This window comes from Cryptomeria japonica, unplaced genomic scaffold (assembly GCF_030272615.1).
Source record: "Cryptomeria japonica unplaced genomic scaffold, Sugi_1.0 HiC_scaffold_113, whole genome shotgun sequence".
Lineage (NCBI taxonomy): Eukaryota > Viridiplantae > Streptophyta > Pinopsida > Cupressales > Cupressaceae > Cryptomeria > Cryptomeria japonica.
Window position 1 is genome coordinate 342,501 of NW_026728935.1, and position 20,000 is coordinate 362,500.

At 60.0% G+C, this 20,000-nt stretch overlaps 2 non-coding genes across 2 annotated transcripts; both read right to left on the minus strand.

Moving 5' to 3' along the window:
• Positions 1-112: 112 nt before the first annotated feature.
• On the minus strand, positions 113-231 carry LOC131865504 (5S ribosomal RNA). Its single transcript, XR_009364224.1, has one exon. It is a non-coding gene; the product is annotated as a 5S ribosomal RNA (ribosomal RNA).
• Positions 232-6,147: 5,916 nt separating this feature from the next.
• Positions 6,148-6,266, minus strand: LOC131865502 (5S ribosomal RNA). Its single transcript, XR_009364222.1, has one exon. It is a non-coding gene; the product is annotated as a 5S ribosomal RNA (ribosomal RNA).
• Positions 6,267-20,000: the final 13,734 nt, after the last annotated feature.

Here is a 20,000-nt window from a genome sequence, read left to right on the forward strand (position 1 = left end):
CGCGCGCGGTAGTGCGGGCAGCGCACCCCGGCCCGGCCCGGCCCCGACGAGAACGCAAACGGGCAAAAGGTTTATTCAAATAGCATTGCGACGCCCGGCGAAAAACTAAAAAAGGGTGCAACACCGGGACTTCCCGGGAGGTCACCCATCCCAGTACTACTCCGGCCCAAGCGCGCTTAACTGCGGAGTTCTGATGGGATCCGGTGCACTAACGCTGGTATGATCGCACCCGTTATGAGCTTGTCGCAGTGTGTACTTAGCAAACCGCGACCCACGTGCGAATCCACCCCGGCCACCCACCCCCGTCGAGGTGCACACCCTCCCTCGCGAAGTGCGCCCCGTTCGCCAAGTGTGAGCCCTGCCCGGGTGCGCGCACCTTGCTAGGGCGTCGGGTGTGCACCCGGCCCGGCCTACGTGCGTGCACCTGGACGGGGCGTCGTGTGCGTGCAGTGTCCCGTCTGCAACGCGGTGCCCACACACCACCTCGGGCGCAACGACCTGCGCTCACATGTGGGCCGAGTGCACCTTGGTGCATGTTCGGGGCGCCTCGGGTGCACGCTCGATCTTGCCCCGGTGCACCAAGGCGCTCGGTTTGCCCCGGGTGCGCACTTGGTGCAAGGTGGGCACCCAAAATAGGGATCAAGCACCAAAACACAAGTTTCGGGATGCAAAATGGGACCCAAGGACCACAAATGCGTTCCAAGACCCATGATGGGTCCACGAGAACAAAAATGTGTTCCGAGACTTAATAAACAAATATTGGGTTTTAGGAGAAGAAACATGCTCTGATGCCCAAAACGAGAATCGACCCCGAAAAGGCCACAGGCCAAAAGTGGGATGCGAGACAAAAAAAAATGGGACCCGAGGACCAAAATTGGGTTCCCAGGTTGAAGACAGGGCAACCGGACAAGAAACGACCTCTAAGGCTCGAAATGAGTCCCGACGACTAAAACTTGACAAGAAGCACCCATCAGGCACCCAACTCGACACCCATGGGATGCCGACCCACCCGGGCTTCCACCTAGCACACCTTGGCACCCACCCACCCTCGCACCCAACCTCGCACCCAACTTAGCACCTTTGAACCCACATTGGCACTCACCCTGACCCTGGCACCTTGGAACCCACATTGGCACTCACCTTGACCCTGGCACCCACCTTTGCACTCACCTTGGGACCCACCCTGGCTCCCACCTCGGCACCCACCCAGACACCCACCTTGGTTCCTTGGCACCCACCTTGGATCCTTGGCACCCACCCCGACACCCACCTTGGCACGCAACTTGGCTACTTGCCACCCACCTTGGCTCCTTGACGCCCACCCCGACAACCACCCCGTGACCTACCCTGGCTAGGGTTGGTGCACACCCACCCTGGTGCCCACCTTGGCACCCACCCCATGACCCACCTTGGCACGCACCTTAGTACCCACCCCGTTACCCACCCTAGGACCCACCCCGTGACCCACCTTGGCCAGGGTGGGTGCCTTGGTGCGCACAACTTGCCTGGGCTGCACACCAGGGCGGGCTCAAGATGGCACCCGCGTTCCGTTTTTTTCACTATCTTTCAAAACGGAAATTTTAAAATCTCGTTTTTTTTTTTTTTTTGCCTTTTCTGGAAATTAGTGAAGGCAGCGCATCAAAGGTGCGCAATGCTGGTGCGAACCCGGGAGCGCTCCGATGTGTGCTCCAAGGTGCGGCGTGCACGAAGTCCGAGCCCGGCTTGCCCCGGGTGCGCACCTCGCGTGCACCTTCGCCGGGGTGAGCACCTTGGCTGGGTTGCGCGCCCTGGTGCGCACCAAGGAGCGCTCTGAAGTGTGCTCCAAGGTGCGGCGTGCACGAAGTCGGAGCTCGGTTTGCCCCGGGTGTGCACCTCGGGTGCGCACCTCGCGTGCACCTTCGCTGCGGTGGGCACCTTGGCTGGGTTGCGCGCCTTGGTGGGCACCATGCAGTGCACGAAGTCGGAGCCCGGTTTGCCCCGGGCGCGCACCTCCGCCAGGGTGGGCACCTTGGTGCGCACAACTTGCCTGGGCTGCGCACCAGGAAGGGCTCAAGATGGCACCCGCGTTCCGTTTTTTTCACTATCTTTCAGAACGGAAATTTTAAAATATCGTTTTTTTTTGCCTTTTCTGGAAATTAGTGAAGGCAGCGCATCAAAGGTGCGCAACGCTGGTGCGAACCTGGGAGCGCTCCGATGTGTGCTCCAAGGTGCGGCGTGCACGAAGTCGGAGCCCGGTTTGCCCCGGGTGCGCCCTGGTGGGCACCATGGTGCGCACCAAGGAGCGCTCCGAAGTGTGCTCCAAGGTGCGGCCTGCACGAAGTCGGAGCCCGGTTTGCCCCGGGTGTGCACCGCGGGTGGGCACCTTGGTGCGCATGCCTTGCCTGGGCTGCGCACCAGGGCGGGCTCAAGATGGCACCCGCGTTCCGTTTTTTTCACTATCTTTCAAAACGGAAATTTTAAAATCTCATTTTTTTTTGCCTTTTCTGGAAATTAGTGAAGGCAGCGCATCAAAGGTGCGCACCTCGCTGCCCACCACGGTGCGCAACGCCGGTGGGCACCCGGGAGTGCTTCGAAGTGTGCTCCAAGGTGCTGCGTGCACGTTGTCGGAGCCCGGTTTGCCCCGGGTGCGCACCTCGCGTGCACCTTCGTCGGGGTGGGCACCTTGGCTGGGTTTGCCCCGGCTGCGCTCCGAAGCGGGGTTATTGGAGCGCCGCCTCTTTTTTTGTCGGAGCGTTTGGTGGGGTTTCTCGCATTGGCTCTTCCCAGGCCCGGTTGCCACCCTGGCGCGCACGAAGTCGGAAGTAGGGTTAATTGCCCGGGTGCGCACCTTTGCCAGGGTGGGCACCTTACCTGGGCTGTGCACCCGGGCGGGCTCAAGATGGCACCCGCGTTCCGTTTTTTTCACTATCTTTCAAAACGGAAATTTTAAAATCTCCTCTTTTTTTTGCCTTTTCTGGAAATTAGTGAAGGCAGCGCATCAAAGGTGCGCACCTCGCTGCCCACCTTGGTGTGCTCTGAGGTGCGCACCCGGGAGCGCTACGAAGTGTGCTCCAAGGTGCGGCGTGCACGTTGTCGGAGCCCGGTTTGCCCCGGGTGCGCACCTCGCCTGCACCTTGGCCGGGGTGGGCACCCTGGCTGGGTTTGCCCAGGGTGCGCTCCGAAGCGGGGTTACTGGAGCGCCCCCTCTTTTTTTGTCAGAGCGTTTGGTGGGGTTTCTCGCATTGGCTCTTCCCAGGCCCGGTTGTTGGGTGCGCTCCCACCCTGGCGCGCGCGAAGTTGGAAGTTGGGTTAATTGCCCGGGCGCGCACCTTCGCCAGGGTGGGCACCTTGGTGCGCACACCTTGGCTGGGTTGCGCACCAGGGCGGGCTCAAGATGGCACCAGCATTCCCTTTTTCTCACTATCTTTCAAAACGGAAATTTTAAAATCTCGTTTTCTTTTGCCTTTTATGGAAATTAGTGAAGGCATCGCATCAAAGGTGCGCACCTCGCTGCCCACCTTGGTGTGCTCCGAGGTGCCCACCACGGTGCGCTCCGAGGTGCCCACCACGGTGCGCAACGCCGGTGCGAACCCGGGAGCGCCCCGATGTGTGCTCCAAGGTGCGGCGTGCACGAAGCCGGACCCCGGTTTGCCCCGGGTGCGCACCTCGCGTGCACCTTGGTGCGCACACCTTGGCTGGGTTGCGCGGCCTGGTGGGCACCATGGTGCGCACCAAGGAGCGCTCCGAAGTGTGCTCCAAGGTGCGGCGTGCACGAAGTCCTAGCCCGGTTTGCCCCGGGTGCGCACCTTCGCCGCGGTGGGCACCATGGCGTGCACGAAGTCGGAGCCCGGTTTGCCCCGGGTGCGCACCTCGCGTGCACCTTCGCCGGGGTGGGCACCTCGGCTGGGTTGCGCGCCCTGGTGCGCACCAAGGAGCGCTCCGAAGTGTGCTCCAAGGTGCGGCGTGCACGAAGTCGGAGCCCGGTTTGCCCCGGGTGCGCACCTTCGCCGCGGTGGGCACCCTGGTGCGCACCATGGCGTGCACGAAGTCGGAGCCCGGTTTGCCCCGGGTGCGCACCTCGCGTGCACCTTCGGCGGGGTTGCGCGCCCTGGTGCGCACCAAGGAGCGCTCCGAAGTGTGCTCCAAGGTGCGGCGTGCACGAAGTCGGAGCCCGGTTTGCCCCGGGTGCGCACCTCGCGTGCACCTTCGGCGGGGTTGCGCGCCCTGGTGGGCACCATGGTGCGCACCAAGGAGCGCTCCGAAGTGTGCTCCAAGGTGCGGCGTGCACGAAGTCGGAGCCCGGTTTGCCCCGGGTGCGCACCTCGCGTGCACCTTCGCCGCGGTGGGCACCATGGCGTGCACGAAGTCGGAGCCCGGTTTGCCCCGGGTGCGCACCTCGCGTGCACCTTCGCCGGGGTGGGCACCTCGGCTGGGTTGCGCGCCCTGGTGCGCACCAAGGAGCGCTCCGAAGTGTGCTCCAAGGTGCGGCGTGCACGAAGTCGGAGCCCGGTTTGCCCCGGGTGCGCACCTCGCGTGCACCTTCGCCGCGGTGGGCACCATGGCGTGCACGAAGTCGGAGCCCGGTTTGCCTCGGGTGCGCACCCCGCGTGCACCTTCGCCGGGGTGGGCACCTCGGCTGGGTTGCGTGCCCTGGTGCGCACCAAGGAGCGCTCCGAAGTGTGCTCCAAGGTGCGGCGTGCACGAAGTCGGAGCCCGGTTTGCCCCGGGTGCGCACCTCGCGTGCACCTTCGCCGCGGTGGGCACCTTGGCTGGGTTGGGCACCATTGAGCGCTCCGAAGTGTGCTCCAAGGTGCGCACCATGGCCCTCCAAGGTGCGCAGCATGGCGTGCACGAAGTCGGAGCCCGGTTTGCCCCGGGTGCGCACCTCGCGTGCACCTTCGCCAGGGTGGGCACCTCGGTGCGCACACCTTCTCAATGTTTTCTTGCCTTTTCTGGAAATTGGTGAAGGCAGCGCATCAAAGGTGCGCACCTCGGTGTGCTCCGAGGTGCGAACCCGAGAGCGCTCCGAGGTGCCCATGAAGTCGAAAGTCGGGTTAATTGCATTGTTTTCCCCGGGTGCGCTCCGAGGTGCGCAACATCGGTGCGCACCAAGGAGGGCTCCGAAGTGTGCTCCAAGGTGCGCACGATTCGGAGCTCGGTTTGCCCGGGGTGCGCACACCTTGGCTGGGTTGCGCACCCTTTGTGCGCTCCAAGGTGCGCACGAAGTCGGAGCTCGGTTTGCCCCGGGTGCGCACCTTCGCCAGGGTGCGCACCTTGATGCGCACGCCTTGGCTGGGCTGCGCACCTTGGTGGGCGCCATGGTGCGCACCTTTCGTGCGCTCCAAGGTGCGCACGAAGTCGGAGCTCGGTTTGCCCCGGGTGCGCACCTTGGTGGGCGCCATGGTGCACTCCGAGGTGCCCAAGATTGGTGCGCAACAAGGAGCGCTCCGAAGTGCGCTCCAAGGTGCGCAGGTGCGCGCGAAGTCGAAAGTTGGGTTAATTGTCCGGTTTGCCTCGGGTGCGCACCTTGCGTGCACCTTCGCCAGGGTGGGCGCCTTGGTGCGCACACCTTGGCTGGGCTGCGCACCCGGGCGCGCACACCTTGGCACCCGCGTTTCCTTCATTTTAAATTTTTTTTTTTTACAATCTCTCAAGTGGGAAATTCTATAATCTCAACTTTTTTTGCCTTTTCAGGAAACTTTTGAATGGAGCGCATCATTGGTGCGCTCCGAAGTGTGCTCCAAGGTGCGCACCTCTGGTGTGCTCCAAAGCTCTCTCCAGCTGCGTGCACCTGCCCCGGCCGCGCACCCGGCCCCGCCCAGCTTCGCTCACCTGTCCCGGGCGTCTGGTGCGGAACCTTAGAGTAAGAAACATCACCGTGCACCTTGGCCAACGTGCGCGACTCGACCGAGCGCGCACTGGCCGAGGTGCACACCGATTTCACCTGGGTGCGCGCGCAGCACCTCGGGCGCACCGGGGTGCGCGCACAACGCCCGGGTTGCACCGTGGCCTGTGTGCTCGGGGCGCCTCGGGTGCGCGCTCGGTGTCGCCCCCCGCGCGCGCGGTAGTGCGGGCAGCGCACCCCGGCCCGGCCCGGCCCCGACGAGAACGCAAACGGGCAAAAGGTTTATTCAAATAGCATTGCGACGCCCGGCGAAAAACTAAGAAAGGGTGCAACACCGGGACTTCCCGGGAGGTCACCCATCCTAGTACTACTCCGGCCCAAGCGCGCTTAACTGCGGAGTTCTGATGGGATCCGGTGCACTAACGCTGGTATGATCGCACCCGTTATGAGCTTGTCGCAGTGTGTACTTAGCAAACCGCGACCCACGTGCGAATCCACCCCGGCCACCCACCCCCGTCGAGGTGCACACCCTCCCTCGCGAAGTGCGCCCCGTTCGCCAAGTGTGAGCCCTGCCCGGGTGCGCGCACCTTGCTAGGGCGTCGGGTGTGCACCCGGCCCGGCCTACGTGCGTGCACCTGGACGGGGCGTCGTGTGCGTGCAGTGTCCCGTCTGCAACGCGGTGCCCACACACCACCTCGGGCGCAACGACCTGCGCTCACATGTGGGCCGAGTGCACCTTGGTGCATGTTCGGGGCGCCTCGGGTGCACGCTCGATCTTGCCCCGGTGCACCAAGGCGCTCGGTTTGCCCCGGGTGCGCACTTGGTGCAAGGTGGGCACCCAAAATAGGGATCAAGCACCAAAACACAAGTTTCGGGATGCAAAATGGGACCCAAGGACCACAAATGCGTTCCAAGACCCATGATGGGTCCACGAGAACAAAAATGTGTTCCGAGACTTAATAAACAAATATTGGGTTTTAGGAGAAGAAACATGCTCTGATGCCCAAAACGAGAATCGACCCCGAAAAGGCCACAGGCCAAAAGTGGGATGCGAGACAAAAAAAAATGGGACCCGAGGACCAAAATTGGGTTCCCAGGTCGAAGACAGGGCAACCGGACAAGAAACGACCTCTAAGGCTCGAAATGAGTCCCGACGACTAAAACTTGACAAGAAGCACCCATCAGGCACCCAACTCGACACCCATGGGATGCCGACCCACCCGGGCTTCCACCTAGCACACCTTGGCACCCACCCACCCTCGCACCCAACCTCGCACCCAACTTAGCACCTTTGAACCCACATTGGCACTCACCCTGACCCTGGCACCTTGGAACCCACATTGGCACTCACCTTGACCCTGGCACCCACCTTTGCACTCACCTTGGGACCCACCCTGGCTCCCACCTCGGCACCCACCCAGACACCCACCTTGGTTCCTTGGCACCCACCTTGGATCCTTGGCACCCACCCCGACACCCACCTTGGCACGCAACTTGGCTACTTGCCACCCACCTTGGCTCCTTGACGCCCACCCCGACAACCACCCCGTGACCTACCCTGGCTAGGGTTGGTGCACACCCACCCTGGTGCCCACCTTGGCACCCACCCCATGACCCACCTTGGCACGCACCTTAGTACCCACCCTGTTACCCACCCTAGGACCCACCCCGTGACCCACCTTGGCCAGGGTGGGTGCACCCACCCTGGTGCCCACCTTGGCACCCACCCATCCTAGCACCCAGCCTGTGACCGGGCTTGGAACCCAACCTTGCACCCGTCTTGGCCAGTGTGGGTGCGCACCCATCCTGGCACCCACGTTGTGACACACCCTTTAACCCACGCACCCTAGCAGCCACGTTGGCACCCACCTTGGAACACAACCTAGCAACTTGGCACCCACCCCGTGACCCACCTTGGCATCCACCATAGCAGTCGCCCACTTGGCACCCACCTTGGAACCCAAGTTGGCACCCACCTCGGCACCCACCTTGACACTTGTGGACCCACCTTGCCACTCACCCTAGCATCGACCCATCCTAGCACCCACCCTGGCACCTTTGCACCCTAGCACTCACCCATCCTAGCACCTAACCTGTGACCCACCTTGACACTCACCCTCGCACCCACCTTGGAACCCAACCTAGCACCCACCCACCCTGACACCAACCCTAGCACCTACCCACCCTTGCACCCACCCTGTGACCCATCTTGGCACCCACCCATCCTACCACTCAACCTATCACCCACCTTCTCACCCACCTTGGCATCCACCTTAGCACCCACCCACACTGGCACCTTGGCACCCACCTCGGGCAAGGTGGGTGCACACCCACCCTGACACCCAATTTAGAACCAACCGAGCATGTTACCCACCTTGGCACCCACATTGCAGCCCACCCTAGTACCCACCCTATGACCCACATTGGCATCCACACCCTAGCACCCAGGCACCTCGACACCCGCCTTGACACGCACCCTAGCACTAAACCTGTGACCCACCTTGGAACTCACCCTAGAACCCACCCACCCTGTGAACCACCTTGGCATCCACCTTAGCACCCACCCACCTTGGCACCCACTCTAGCACTCACCCATCCTAACACCCAACTTGTTACCCACCTTGGCACCCGCCCTCGCGTCCACCTTGAAACCCACCCTAGCACCCACCCACGCAGGAGCCCACCTTGGCACCCAACCTAACACCCACGCATCCTGGCACCCAACTTGTGACCCACCTTGGAACCCACCCTAGTACCCACCTTTGAACCCACTATATCACCAACCCACCTTGGCACCCACCCTATGACCCTCTTTGGAATCCACCCTAGCACGCACCCACCCTGGCACCCACCATGGAGCGCACCCTAGCACCCACCCACCTCGGCACGCACCTCAACACCCACCTTGGTGTGCGCACTGCGCCAACCTCTCAAAGACCCTATGTGGTGCGCTCCAAAGTGTACACCTTTGGTGCGCTCCAAGGTGCGCACCTTTGGTGCACACCGAGGTGCACACCAAAGTGTGCACCGAGGTGAGCACCAAAGTGCACTCCAAGGTGCACACCAAGGCGTGCACCTTTGGTGCGGTCAATGCAAACGAATTCGGAAGTTGGGGTCGATGTCCTAATCGCTGCTGCAGACTACACGTATGAGAATCGGACAAATAGCTTTATATAGGGGAGGTGTTGCGTTTGATGGGTCGACTCCCCTGGTTGTGTGCACTGCACCAACTTCAAAGACCCTGTCTTGTTTAAGAAGTCAAAAGTTGGGGTGGATGTCCTAATCATTGCTGCAGTCTACGCATGTATGAGAATCAGACAAATAGCTTATATAGGGGAGGTGTTGCATTCGGTGGGTTGACTCCCCTGGTTGTGCGCACTGCGCCAACCTCAAAGACCCCGCATAGCAGAAGAAGTCGGAAGTCGGATTTTGGTGAGCACCAAGGCGTGCACCTTTGGTGCGGTCAACGCAGACGAATTCAGAAGTTGGGGTGGATGTCCTAATCGTTGTTGCAGGCTACACATGTATGAGAATCAGACAAATAGCTTATATAGGGGAGGTGTTGGGTTTGATGGGTCAACTCCCTTGGTTGTGCGCATTACGCCAACCTCAAAGACCTTGTTTTCGTTAAGAAGTCAAAAGTTGGGGTCAATGTCCTAATGGCTCCTGTAGGCTACACATGTATGAGAATCGGACAAATAGCTTATATAGGGGAGGTGTTGGGTTTGATGGGTCGACTCCCCTGGTTGTGCGCATTACGTCAACCTCAAAGACCTTGTTTTCGTTAAGAAGTCAAAAGTTGGGGTCGATGTCCTAATTGCTCCTGTAGACTACACATGTATGAGAATCAGACAAATAGCTTATATAGGGGAGGTGTTGGGTTTGATGGGTTGACTCCCCTAGTTGTTCGCATTACACCAACCTCAAAGACCTTGTTTTCGTTTAGAAGCCGAAAGTTGGGGTCGATGTCCTAATTGCTCCTGCAGGCTACGCATGTATGAGAATCAGACAAATAGCTTATATAGGGGAGGTGTTGGGTTTGATGGGTCGACTCCCCTGGTTGTGCGCATTGCGCCAACCTCAAAGACCCTGCATTGCGGATGAAGTCGAAAGTCAGAGTTTGGTGTGCTACAAGGTGTGGTCGAAGGTGCTCACCTAGGTGTGCACCTTTGGAGCGCAGGAAAAGTGCCCTCCAAAAGTGCGCACCTTTGGAGTGCACAAAAGTGCCCTCCAAAAGTGCGCACCTTTGGAGCGCACAAAAGTGCCCTCCAAAAAGTGCCCTCCAAAAGTGCGCACCTTTGGAGCGCACAAAAGTGCCCTCCAAAAAGTGCCCTCCAAAAGTGCGCACCTTTGGAGTGCAGAAAAGTGCCCTCCAAAAGTGTGCACCTTTGGAGTGCACAAAAGTGCCCTCCAAAAGTGCGCACCTTTGGAGCGCAGAAAAGTGCCCTCCAAAAAGTGCCCTCCAAAAGTGCGCACCTTTGGAGCGCAGAAAAGTGCCCTCCAAAAAGTGCCCTCCAAAAGTGCGCACCTTTGGAGCGCAGAAAAGTGCCCTCCAAAAAGTGCCCTCCAAAAGTGCGCACCTTTGGAGCGCAGAAAAGTGCCCTCCAAAAAGTGCCCTCCAAAAGTGCGCACCTTTGGAGCGCACAAAAGTGCCCTCCAAAAAGTGCCCTCCAAAAGTGCGCACCTTTGGAGCGCACAAAAGTGCCCTCCAAAAGTGCGCACCTTTGGAGCGCACAAAAGTGCCCTCCAAAAGTGCGCACTTTTGGTGCGCACCAAGGCGCTGGTTCGGTCGTTGCAGGCGAGTTCGGAAGTTGGGGTCGATGTCCTGAGCGGAGGTGCAAACTACACAGGTGTCGGAATCGGACAAATAGCTTATATAGGGGAGGTGTATGCTTCGATGGGTCGACTCCCCAGGTTGAGCGCACCGCGCCAACCTCAAAGACCCTACGGTATGGATGAAGTCGGAAGTTGGGTCCGATGACCGATTCGATTAGTAGGTATGCTCATGAGGTCGGAATTTGGGTCCGATGACCTGCCATGTGCAGGAAGGCGAATGTTGGCACTGTGCGTTGCAAGGTGCACACCAAGGTGCTGGTGCGGTCTTTTTAGTCGAGTTCGGAAGTTGGGGTCGATGTCCTGATCGGAGGTGCAAGCTACACAGGTGTGGGAATCGGACAAATAGCTTATATAGGGGAGGTGTATGCTTCGTTGGGTCGACTCCCCGGGTTGAGCGCACCGCGCCAACCTCAAAGACCCTACGGTATGGATGAAGTCGGAAGTTGGGTCCGATGACCGATTCGATATGTAGGCATACTCGCGAGGTCGGAATTTGGGTCCGATGACCTGCCATGTGCAGGAAGGCGAATGTTGGCACTGTGCGTTGCAAGGTGCGCACCAAGGCGCTGGTTCGGTCGTTGCAGGCGAGTTCGGAAGTTGGGGTCGATGTCCTGATCGGAGGTGCAAACTACACAGGTGTGGGAATCGGACAAATAGCTTATATAGGGGAGGTGTATGCTTCGTTGGGTCGACTCCCCGGGTTGAGCGCACCGCGCCAACCTCAAAGACCCTACGGTATGGATGAAGTCGGAAGTTGTGTCCGATGACCGATTCGATATGTAGGCATACTCGCGAGGTCGGAATTTGGGTCCGATGACCTGCCATGTGCAGGAAGGCGAATGTTGGGACTGTGCGTCGCAAGGTGCGCACCAAGGCGCTGGTGCCGTCGTTGCAGTCGAGTTCGGAAGTTGGGGTCGATGTCCTGGTCAGAGGTGCAAACTACACAGGTGTGGGAATCGGACAAATAGCTTATATAGGGGAGGTGTATGCTTCGATGGGTCGACTCCCCGGGTTGAGCGCACCGCGCCAACCTCAAAGACCCTACAGTATGGATGAAGTCGGAAGTTGGGTCCGATGACCGATTCGATACGTAGGCATATTGGCGAGGTCTGAATTTGTGTCCGATGACCTGCCATGCGCAGGAAGGCGGAATTTGGGTCCGATGACCGAGTTGATGGCGTGCCATGCGCAGAAAGGCGGAATTTGGGTCCGATGACCGAGTTGATGTTGATGGCCCGCCATGCACAGGAAGGCGGAATTTGGGTCCGATGACCGATTTGAAGGCGTGCCATGCGCAGAAAGGCGGAGTTTGGGTCCGATGACCGAGTTGATATTGATGGCCCGCCATGCGCAGGAAGGCGGAATTTGGGTCCGATGACCTGACATACGCATGGAGTCCGACTCGGGGGCCGATGTTCGATTCGATGACTTGCATTGTGGGTAAAGTCGGAAGTTGTGGTCTTTGACCCGATTCGATGACCAGACTTCGGCTGCTTGAGAATCGGACAAATAACTTATATAGGGGAGGTAGTGTTCTCGAGCATCCTCCCCCCGTGCCCGTTTATGTCGATTGATGCTGGTGCTCGACTGGTTGGAGCGCTCGGATGCAAAAATCTTGCACCAGGATTTATCGATTGTGATGGACACGGCAAGTCTCCTGATTGCTATGCAGGAGCTCATCGTGAATCTCTATGCGGCCTTGGTATGGACTCGACCTGCGGAATGGTTCGGCAATGGTAGTCGCTCCAACACGTCCTTGCAATGGCCACAGAGGTGATTCGACTAGAGCTCCAGTCTAGCTTTTGGGTTGCTTGGCGGACTGGTATAGCCGCGATCGAGTTCCGGCCATGAACGTTTTAGATAGCTCTTGGGCTTTCTGGGACGGAAGTCGGAAGTTTGGGCTGTTGTCCGATTTGATGACCATTCTTCGGATGTGTGAGAATCGGACAAATAACTTATATAGGGGACTGTGTTGTCTCACGCAGCCCCCTCCGTGCCCCTCTATCTCGACCGATGTTGGTGCTTGAAAGGGTTGGGATCGCTCGGATTTATAAACGTGCACCACCATTTGTCGAGTGTGAGGGACGCGGCAGGTCTCCTAAATGCTATACGGGCGCTCTCTGAGAATCTCTATCCGGCCTCGACACAGACTAGTCTTGCTGAATGGTTTGGCACTGGTAGTCGATCCAACACGTCGTTGTTGTGGCCGCCTAGGCGATTCGATTCGAGCCCCCGTCTAGCTTTTGGGTTGCTTGGCGGATTTTGCCCTATCCGCAAGTGAGCTCGGTCCCTAAACGTTCGAGAAACCCGATTGCTATGCGCCGACTCTCTTTCTTGCGAGCCTCCATCTAGCTTTTGGGTCTCTACGGAACGGAAGTCGGAATCTGGGACCGTTGTTTGATTCGACGAGGCAGACTACGGTTGTGCGAGAATCGGACAAATAACTTATATAGGGGAGGTGTTGACTGGAGCATTCTCCCCCGTGCCCCTCTAACTCGACCAATGCTGGCGCTCGAACGGTGGTAGCGCTCGGATTTTCGTTGAGCGCCAGCATTGGTCGATTTAGAGGGGCATGCGAGATTCCCGAATGCTATGCGAGGGCTCTAACGGAAATGTCTATTGGTTTCGGTATGGATGCAATTGCGAGTGGTTCGGCAAAGGTAGTCGTTCCGATGCGTCCATGTCGTGGCCAAATCGATAATTCGATTTGAGCCCTCGTATAGCATTTGGGTCTCTCGATGTGATTCCGCATTCCAGTCCCTTTGGGCACTGCTTGAGCCGCATCCCAGGGGGTTCCCTTCCCAATAATCTGCCTCGCAACCCGATTGCTATGCGGTGAGGCTCCTCGGCCGCCTCGGAACTATCTGTGTATCAGACGCATCGCGGGATAAGGGGTTGGCAACGGTAGTCGCCCCAAGCGCGTCCGATGCTTGGACCATTCCGAGGCGGCCCTGAAGCCTCTTCCGTCTAGCCGTTGGGTCCTTCTCGCCGCATCCCTTGCCTCGCACCCCGATTGCTATGCGGTGAGGCTCCTCGGCCGCCTTGGAACTATCTGTGTATCAGACGCATCGCGGGATAAGGGGTTGTCACTGGTAGTCGCCCCAAGCGCGTCCGATGCTTGGACCATTCCGAGGCGGCCCTGAAGCCTCTTCCGTCTAGCCGTTGGGTCCTTCTCGCCGCATCCCTCGACTCGCACCCCGATTGCTATGCGGTGAGGCTCCTCGGCCGCCTTGGAACTATCTGTGTATCGGACGCGTCGCGGGATAAGGGGTTGTCACTGGTAGTCGCCCCAAGCGCGTCCGATGCTTGGACCATTCCGAGGCGGCCCTGAAGCCTCTTCCGTCTAGCCGTTGGGTCCTTCTCGCCGCATCCCTCGCCTCGCACCCCGATTGCTATGCGGTGAGGCTCCTCGGCCGCCTTGGAACTATCTGTGTATCGGACGCGTCGCGGGATAAGGGGTTGTCACTGGTAGTCGCCCCAAGCGCGTGCGATGCATGGACCATTCCCAGGCGGCCCTGAAGCCTCTTCCGTCTAGCCGTTGGGTCCTTCTCGCCGCATCCCTCGCCTCGCACCCCGATTGCTATGCGGTGAGGCTCCTCGGCCGCCTTGGAACTATCTGTGTATCGGACGCGTCGCGGGATAAGGGGTTGTCACTGGTAGTCGCCCCAAGCGCGTCCGATGCTTGGACCATTCCGAGGCGGCCCTGAAGCCTCTTCCGTCTAGCCGTTGGGTCCTTCTCGCCGCATCCCTCGCCTCGCACCCTGATTGCTATGCGGTGAGGCTCCTCGGCCGCCTTGGAACTATCTGTGTATCGGACGCGTCGCGGGATAAGGGGTTGTCACTGGTAGTCGCCCCAAGCGCGTCCGATGCTTGGACCATTCCGAGGCGGCCCTGAAGCCTCTTCCGTCTAGCCGTTGGGTCCTTCTCGCCGCATCCCTCGCCTCGCACCCCGATTGCTATGCGGTGAGGCTCCTCGGCCGCCTTGGAACTATCTGTGTATCGGACGCGTCGCGGGATAAGGGGTTGTCACTGGTAGTCGCCCCAAGCGCGTCCGATGCTTGGACCATTCCGAGGCGGCCCTGAAGCCTCTTCCGTCTAGCCGTTGGGTCCTTCTCGCCGCATCCCTCGCCTCGCACCCCGATTGCTATGCGGTGAGGCTCCTCGGCCGCCTTGGAACTATCTGTGTATCGGACGCATCGCGGGATAAGGGGTTGTCACTGGTAGTCGCCCCAAGCGCGTCCGATGCTTGGACCATTCCGAGGCGGCCCTGAAGCCTCTTCCGTCTAGCCGTTGGGTCCTTCTCGCCGCATCCCTCGCCTCGCACCCCGATTGCTATGCGGTGAGGCTCCTCGGCCGCCTTGGAACTATCTGTGTATCGGACGCGTCGCGGGATAAGGGGTTGTCACTGGTAGTCGCCCCAAGCGCGTCCGATGCTTGGACCATTCCGAGGCGGCCCTGAAGCCTCTTCCGTCTAGCCGTTGGGTCCTTCTCGCCGCATCCCTCGCCTCGCACCCCGATTGCTATGCGGTGAGGCTCCTCGGCCGCCTTGGAACTATCTGTGTATCGGACGCGTCGCGGGATAAGGGGTTGTCACTGGTAGTCGCCCCAAGCGCGTCCGATGCTTGGACCATTCCGAGGCGGACCTGAAGCCTCTTCCGTCTAGCCGTTGGGTCCTTCTCGCCGCATCCCTCGCCTCGCACCCCGATTGCTATGCGGTGAGGCTCCTCGGCCGCCTTGGAACTATCTGTGTATCGGACGCGTCGCGGGATAAGGGGTTGTCACTGGTAGTCGCCCCAAGCGCGTCCGATGCTTGGACCATTCCGAGGCGGCCCTGAAGCCTCTTCCGTCTAGCCGTTGGGTCCTTCTTGCCGCATCCCTCGCCTCGCACCCCGATTGCTATGCGGTGAGGCTCCTCGGCCGCCTTGGAACTATCTGTGTATCGGACGCGTCGCGGGATAAGGGGTTGTCACTGGTAGTCGCCCCAAGCGCGTCCGATGCTTGGACCATTCCGAGGCGGCCCTGAAGCCTCTTCCGTCTAGCCGTTGGGTCCTTCTCGCCGCATCCCTCGCCTCGCACCCCGATTGCTATGCGGTGAGGCTCCTCGGCCGCCTTGGAACTATCTGTGTATCGGACGCATCGCGGGATAAGGGGTTGTCACTGGTAGTCGCCCCAAGCGCGTCCGATGCTTGGACCATTCCGAGGCGGCCCTGAAGCCTCTTCCGTCTAGCCGTTGGGTCCTTCTCGCCGCATCCCTCGCCTCGCACCCCGATTGCTATGCGGTGAGGCTCCTCGGCCGCCTTGGAACTATCTGTGTATCGGACGCGTCGCGGGATAAGGGGTTGTCACTGGTAGTCGCCCCAAGCGCGTCCGATGCTTGGACCATTCCGAGGCGGACCTGAAGCCTCTTCCGTCTAGCCGTTGGGTCCTTCTCGCCGCATCCCTCGCCTCGCACCCCGATTGCTATGCGGTGAGGCTCCTCGGCCGCCTTGGAACTATCTGTGTATCGGACGCGTCGCGGGATAAGGGGTTGTCACTGGTAGTCGCCCCAAGCGCGTCCGATGCTTGGACCATTCCGAGGCGGCCCTGAAGCCTCTTCCGTCTAGCCGTTGGGTCCTTCTCGCCGCATCCCTCGCCTCGCACCCCGATTGCTATGCGGTGAGGCTCCTCGGCCGCCTTGGAACTATCTGTGTATCGGACGCGTCGCGGGATAAGGGGTTGTCACTGGTAGTCGCCCCAAGCGCGTCCGATGCTTGGACCATTCCGAGGCGGACCTGAAGCCTCTTCCCTCTAGCCGTTGGGGCTTTCTCGCCGCATCCCTCGCCTCGCACCCCGATTGCTATTCGGTGAGGCTCCTCGGCCGCCTTGGAACTATCTGTGTATCGGACGCATCGCGGGATAAGGGGTTGGCAGTGGTAGTCGCCCCAAGCGCGTCCGATGCTTGGACCATTCCGAGGCGGCCCTGCAGCCTCTTCCGTCTAGCCGTTGGGGCCATCTCGCTGCATCCCCCACCTCGCACCACGATTGCTATGCGGTGAGGCTCCTTGGCCGCCTCGGAACTATCTGTGTATCGGACGCATCGCGGGATAAGGGGTTGTCACTGGTAGTCGCCCCAAGCGCGTCCGATGCTTGGACTATTCCGAGGCGGCCCTGCAGCCTCTTCCGTCTAGCCGTTGGGGCCATCTCGCCGCATCCCCCAGCTCCTCGGCCGCCTCGGAACTATCTGTGTATCGGACGCATCGCGGGATAAGGGGTTGGCAGTGGTAGTCGCCCCAAGCGCGTTCGATGCTTGGACTATTCCGAGGCGGCCCCGCAGCCTCTTCCGTCTACCCTTTGGGGCCATCTCGCCGCATCCCTCGCCTCGCACCCCGATTGCTATGCGGTGAGGCTCCTCGGCCGCCTGGGAACTATCTTCGTATCGGATGCATCGCGGGATAAGGGGTTGTCACTGGTAGTCGCCCCAAGCGCGTCCGATGCTTGGACTATTCCGAGGCGGCCCTGTGGCCTCTTCCGTCTAGCCGTTGGGGCCATCTCGCCGCATCCCTCACCTCGCACCCCCATTGCTATGCGGTGAGGCTCCTCGGCCGCCTTGGAACTGTCTTCGTATCGGAAGCATCGCGGGATAAGGGGTTGTCACTGGTAGTCGCCCCAAGCGCGTCCGATGCTTGGACTATTCCGAGGCGGCCCTGCAGCCTCTTCCGTCTAGCCGTTGGGGCCATCTCGCCGCATCCCCCACCTCGCACCCGGATTGCTATGCGGTGAGGCTCCTCGGCCGCCTTGGAACTATCTTCGTATCGGACGCATCGCGGGATAAGGGGTTGTCACTGGTAGTCGCCCCAAGCGCGTCCGATGCTTGGACTATTCCGACGCGGCCCTGTGGCCTCTTCCGTCTAGCCGTTGGGGCCATCTCGCCGCATCCCCCACCTCGCACCCCGATTGCTATGCGGTGAGGCTCCTCGGCCGCCTTGGAACCATCTTCGTATCGGACGCATCGCGGGATGAGGGGTTGTCACTGGTAGTCGCCCCAAGCGCGTCCGATGCTTGGACCATTCCGAGGCGGCCCTGAAGCCTCTTCCGTCTAGCCGTTGGGGCCTTCCCGCCCCATCCCTCGCCTCGCACCCCCGATTGCTATGCGGTGAGGCTCCTCGGCCGCCTTGGAACCATCTGTGTATCGGACGCATCGCGGGATAAGGGGTTGGCACTGGTAGTCGCCCCAAGCGCGTCCGATGCTTGGAGCATTCCGAGGTGGCCCTGAAGCCTCTTCCGTCTAGCCGTTGGGGCCTTCCCGCCCCATCCCTCGCCTCGCACCCCGATTGATATGCGGTGAGGCTCCTCGGCCGCCTTGGAACTATCTGTGTATCGGACGCATCGCGGGATAAGGGGTTGGCACTGGTAGTCGTCCCAATCGCGTCCGATGCTTGGACCATTCCGAGGCGGCCCTGCAGCCTCTTCCGTTTAGCCGTCGGGGCCTTCCCGCCGCATCCCTCGCCTCGCATCCCGATTCCTATGCGGTGAGTCTTCTCGGCCGCCGCGGAACTATACCTGTTATTGCTACTGCATCCTTCGGCTGGTAACCTCCTCTGCCGCCTTGGAACGTTCTCTTTGTCGGACGCGTCGCGGGATAAGGGGTTGGCACTGGTAGTCGCCCCAAGCGCGCCCGATGCATAGACCGCTCCGAGTTGACCTTGCTTTCAGCCTCTCACATGCATAGACCTCTCTGAGTCGACCCTGCAGCCTCTCACGTTTAGCCTTTGGAATCTCGCCTCACAACATGATTGCTATCCTTGATGCATCCCTTGCCTCGAGCCCTGATTGCTTTCTTGGCTGCATCCCTCCTCTCCTCACAGCCCGGTTGTCATCACTGCTTCATCCGTCGCTTCATGCATTCTGGCTGCTGGGCCCTTCCCACCGCACACCTCGATTGCTATCTCTTCTGCATCACACACCCCGATTGCTATCTCTGCTACATCCCTCGGCTCTCACTTCTGCATCCTTCGCCTCCCACCTCGATTGCTATCAATGCTGCATCCGTAACCTCACACCCCGATTGCTATGCGGGGAGGCTCCTTGGCCGCCTTGGAAATTTCTGTGTGTCGGACGCACCGCGGGATAAGGGGTTGGCACTGGTAGTCGCCCCAAGTGCGCCCGATTCTTAGACCGCTTCGAGGTGACCTCGTAGCCTCTTTCGTCCAGGCTTCCTGCCTTCAACGCCCTTTTTACACCTCGATTGCTATGCGCGGGCTCGTTGGCGTCTATCACCTCTCTGCGAAGAGTGGCACGATGATTGTTGGGGTAAATCGTAGCAGTCCGATCTCTGGCCTTGGGCCATTGTGAGGGCTGATCGATTTCCTGTGCGCATCTCGTGTTCGCCCAGTAACAGACTCGACGACTTGTAATCGGTCTTGTTCCCGATTGTTCCTGGAGGTAGTCTTCGGAACTCTTGGATTTGACCTGTCACTCGAACTGTCCTCTTCCGAGGATGCTTGTGTGTGTGTGCTTGTGCCATTTCCTTGGCGGTATTAACGAGATATTAAAGAGCGGAGTGAGCGCCTCGCCCAGCTATGTTTGGGGCTCTCACTCCCTTACCCGGTGTGCGACCGCTTTGCACGTAGGTTGCGGAGCATCGCGACTCTTTCGATGTTTGGCGGTTGTCTTCCGGTGATGCGTTGGTCCCGAAGTGCACGTTACTAGCATTTCTGCCATTGTTCTCGATCTTTGGCACGTTCCTTCGTTGCAATTGGATATATATCTCCGTTTATACGCGCAGGCTTCTCCCGCCTATTCAGCGCTGTCCCACTCTCAGCACTCTCGTGGTCTCCTTGGCTTCTCTCTCCCGTGAGCGAGCTCTCTTCTCGAGTCTTTTCCATGTCCCATGGAGGTTGCCTTGCGAAATTCGGGCACACAAACGTGACCGGATAAGAGCGGAATTGCCTATGAGGAGAAGCTCACCTTAGGGAGCAGCAATGCCGAGTGTTTCGACAGAGGGTAGAGGGGGCGTTGTTTGGGCGGTTGCACAAAAGAGTGCTACGGTTGCACTGAAGGTTGCTTCTTCGTCTCCGACGAACTCTTCGAGGCAAAAAAGCTTGTATACGGGGTCGAGGTGGGACTGTTCGTGCGAGTTGCGCCACCAAAAGTGCGTAGGGGGCATATACCTGGGAAATGGATGTCTCTGAGTGGCCTTACTCGGTCGCGTGCACGGTGCATTCTCTAACGGCAGGACTGTCGCGAGCATGTGCGGTTCGGATGTTTTCGGGTAAAGGGTTCCGTACGGGATGTTCTTCCCAGGCTCCTGTGAACCGAGACTCTGCATCGTCGTGCTCCGGCTCCCGTGGGTGCTTCATGC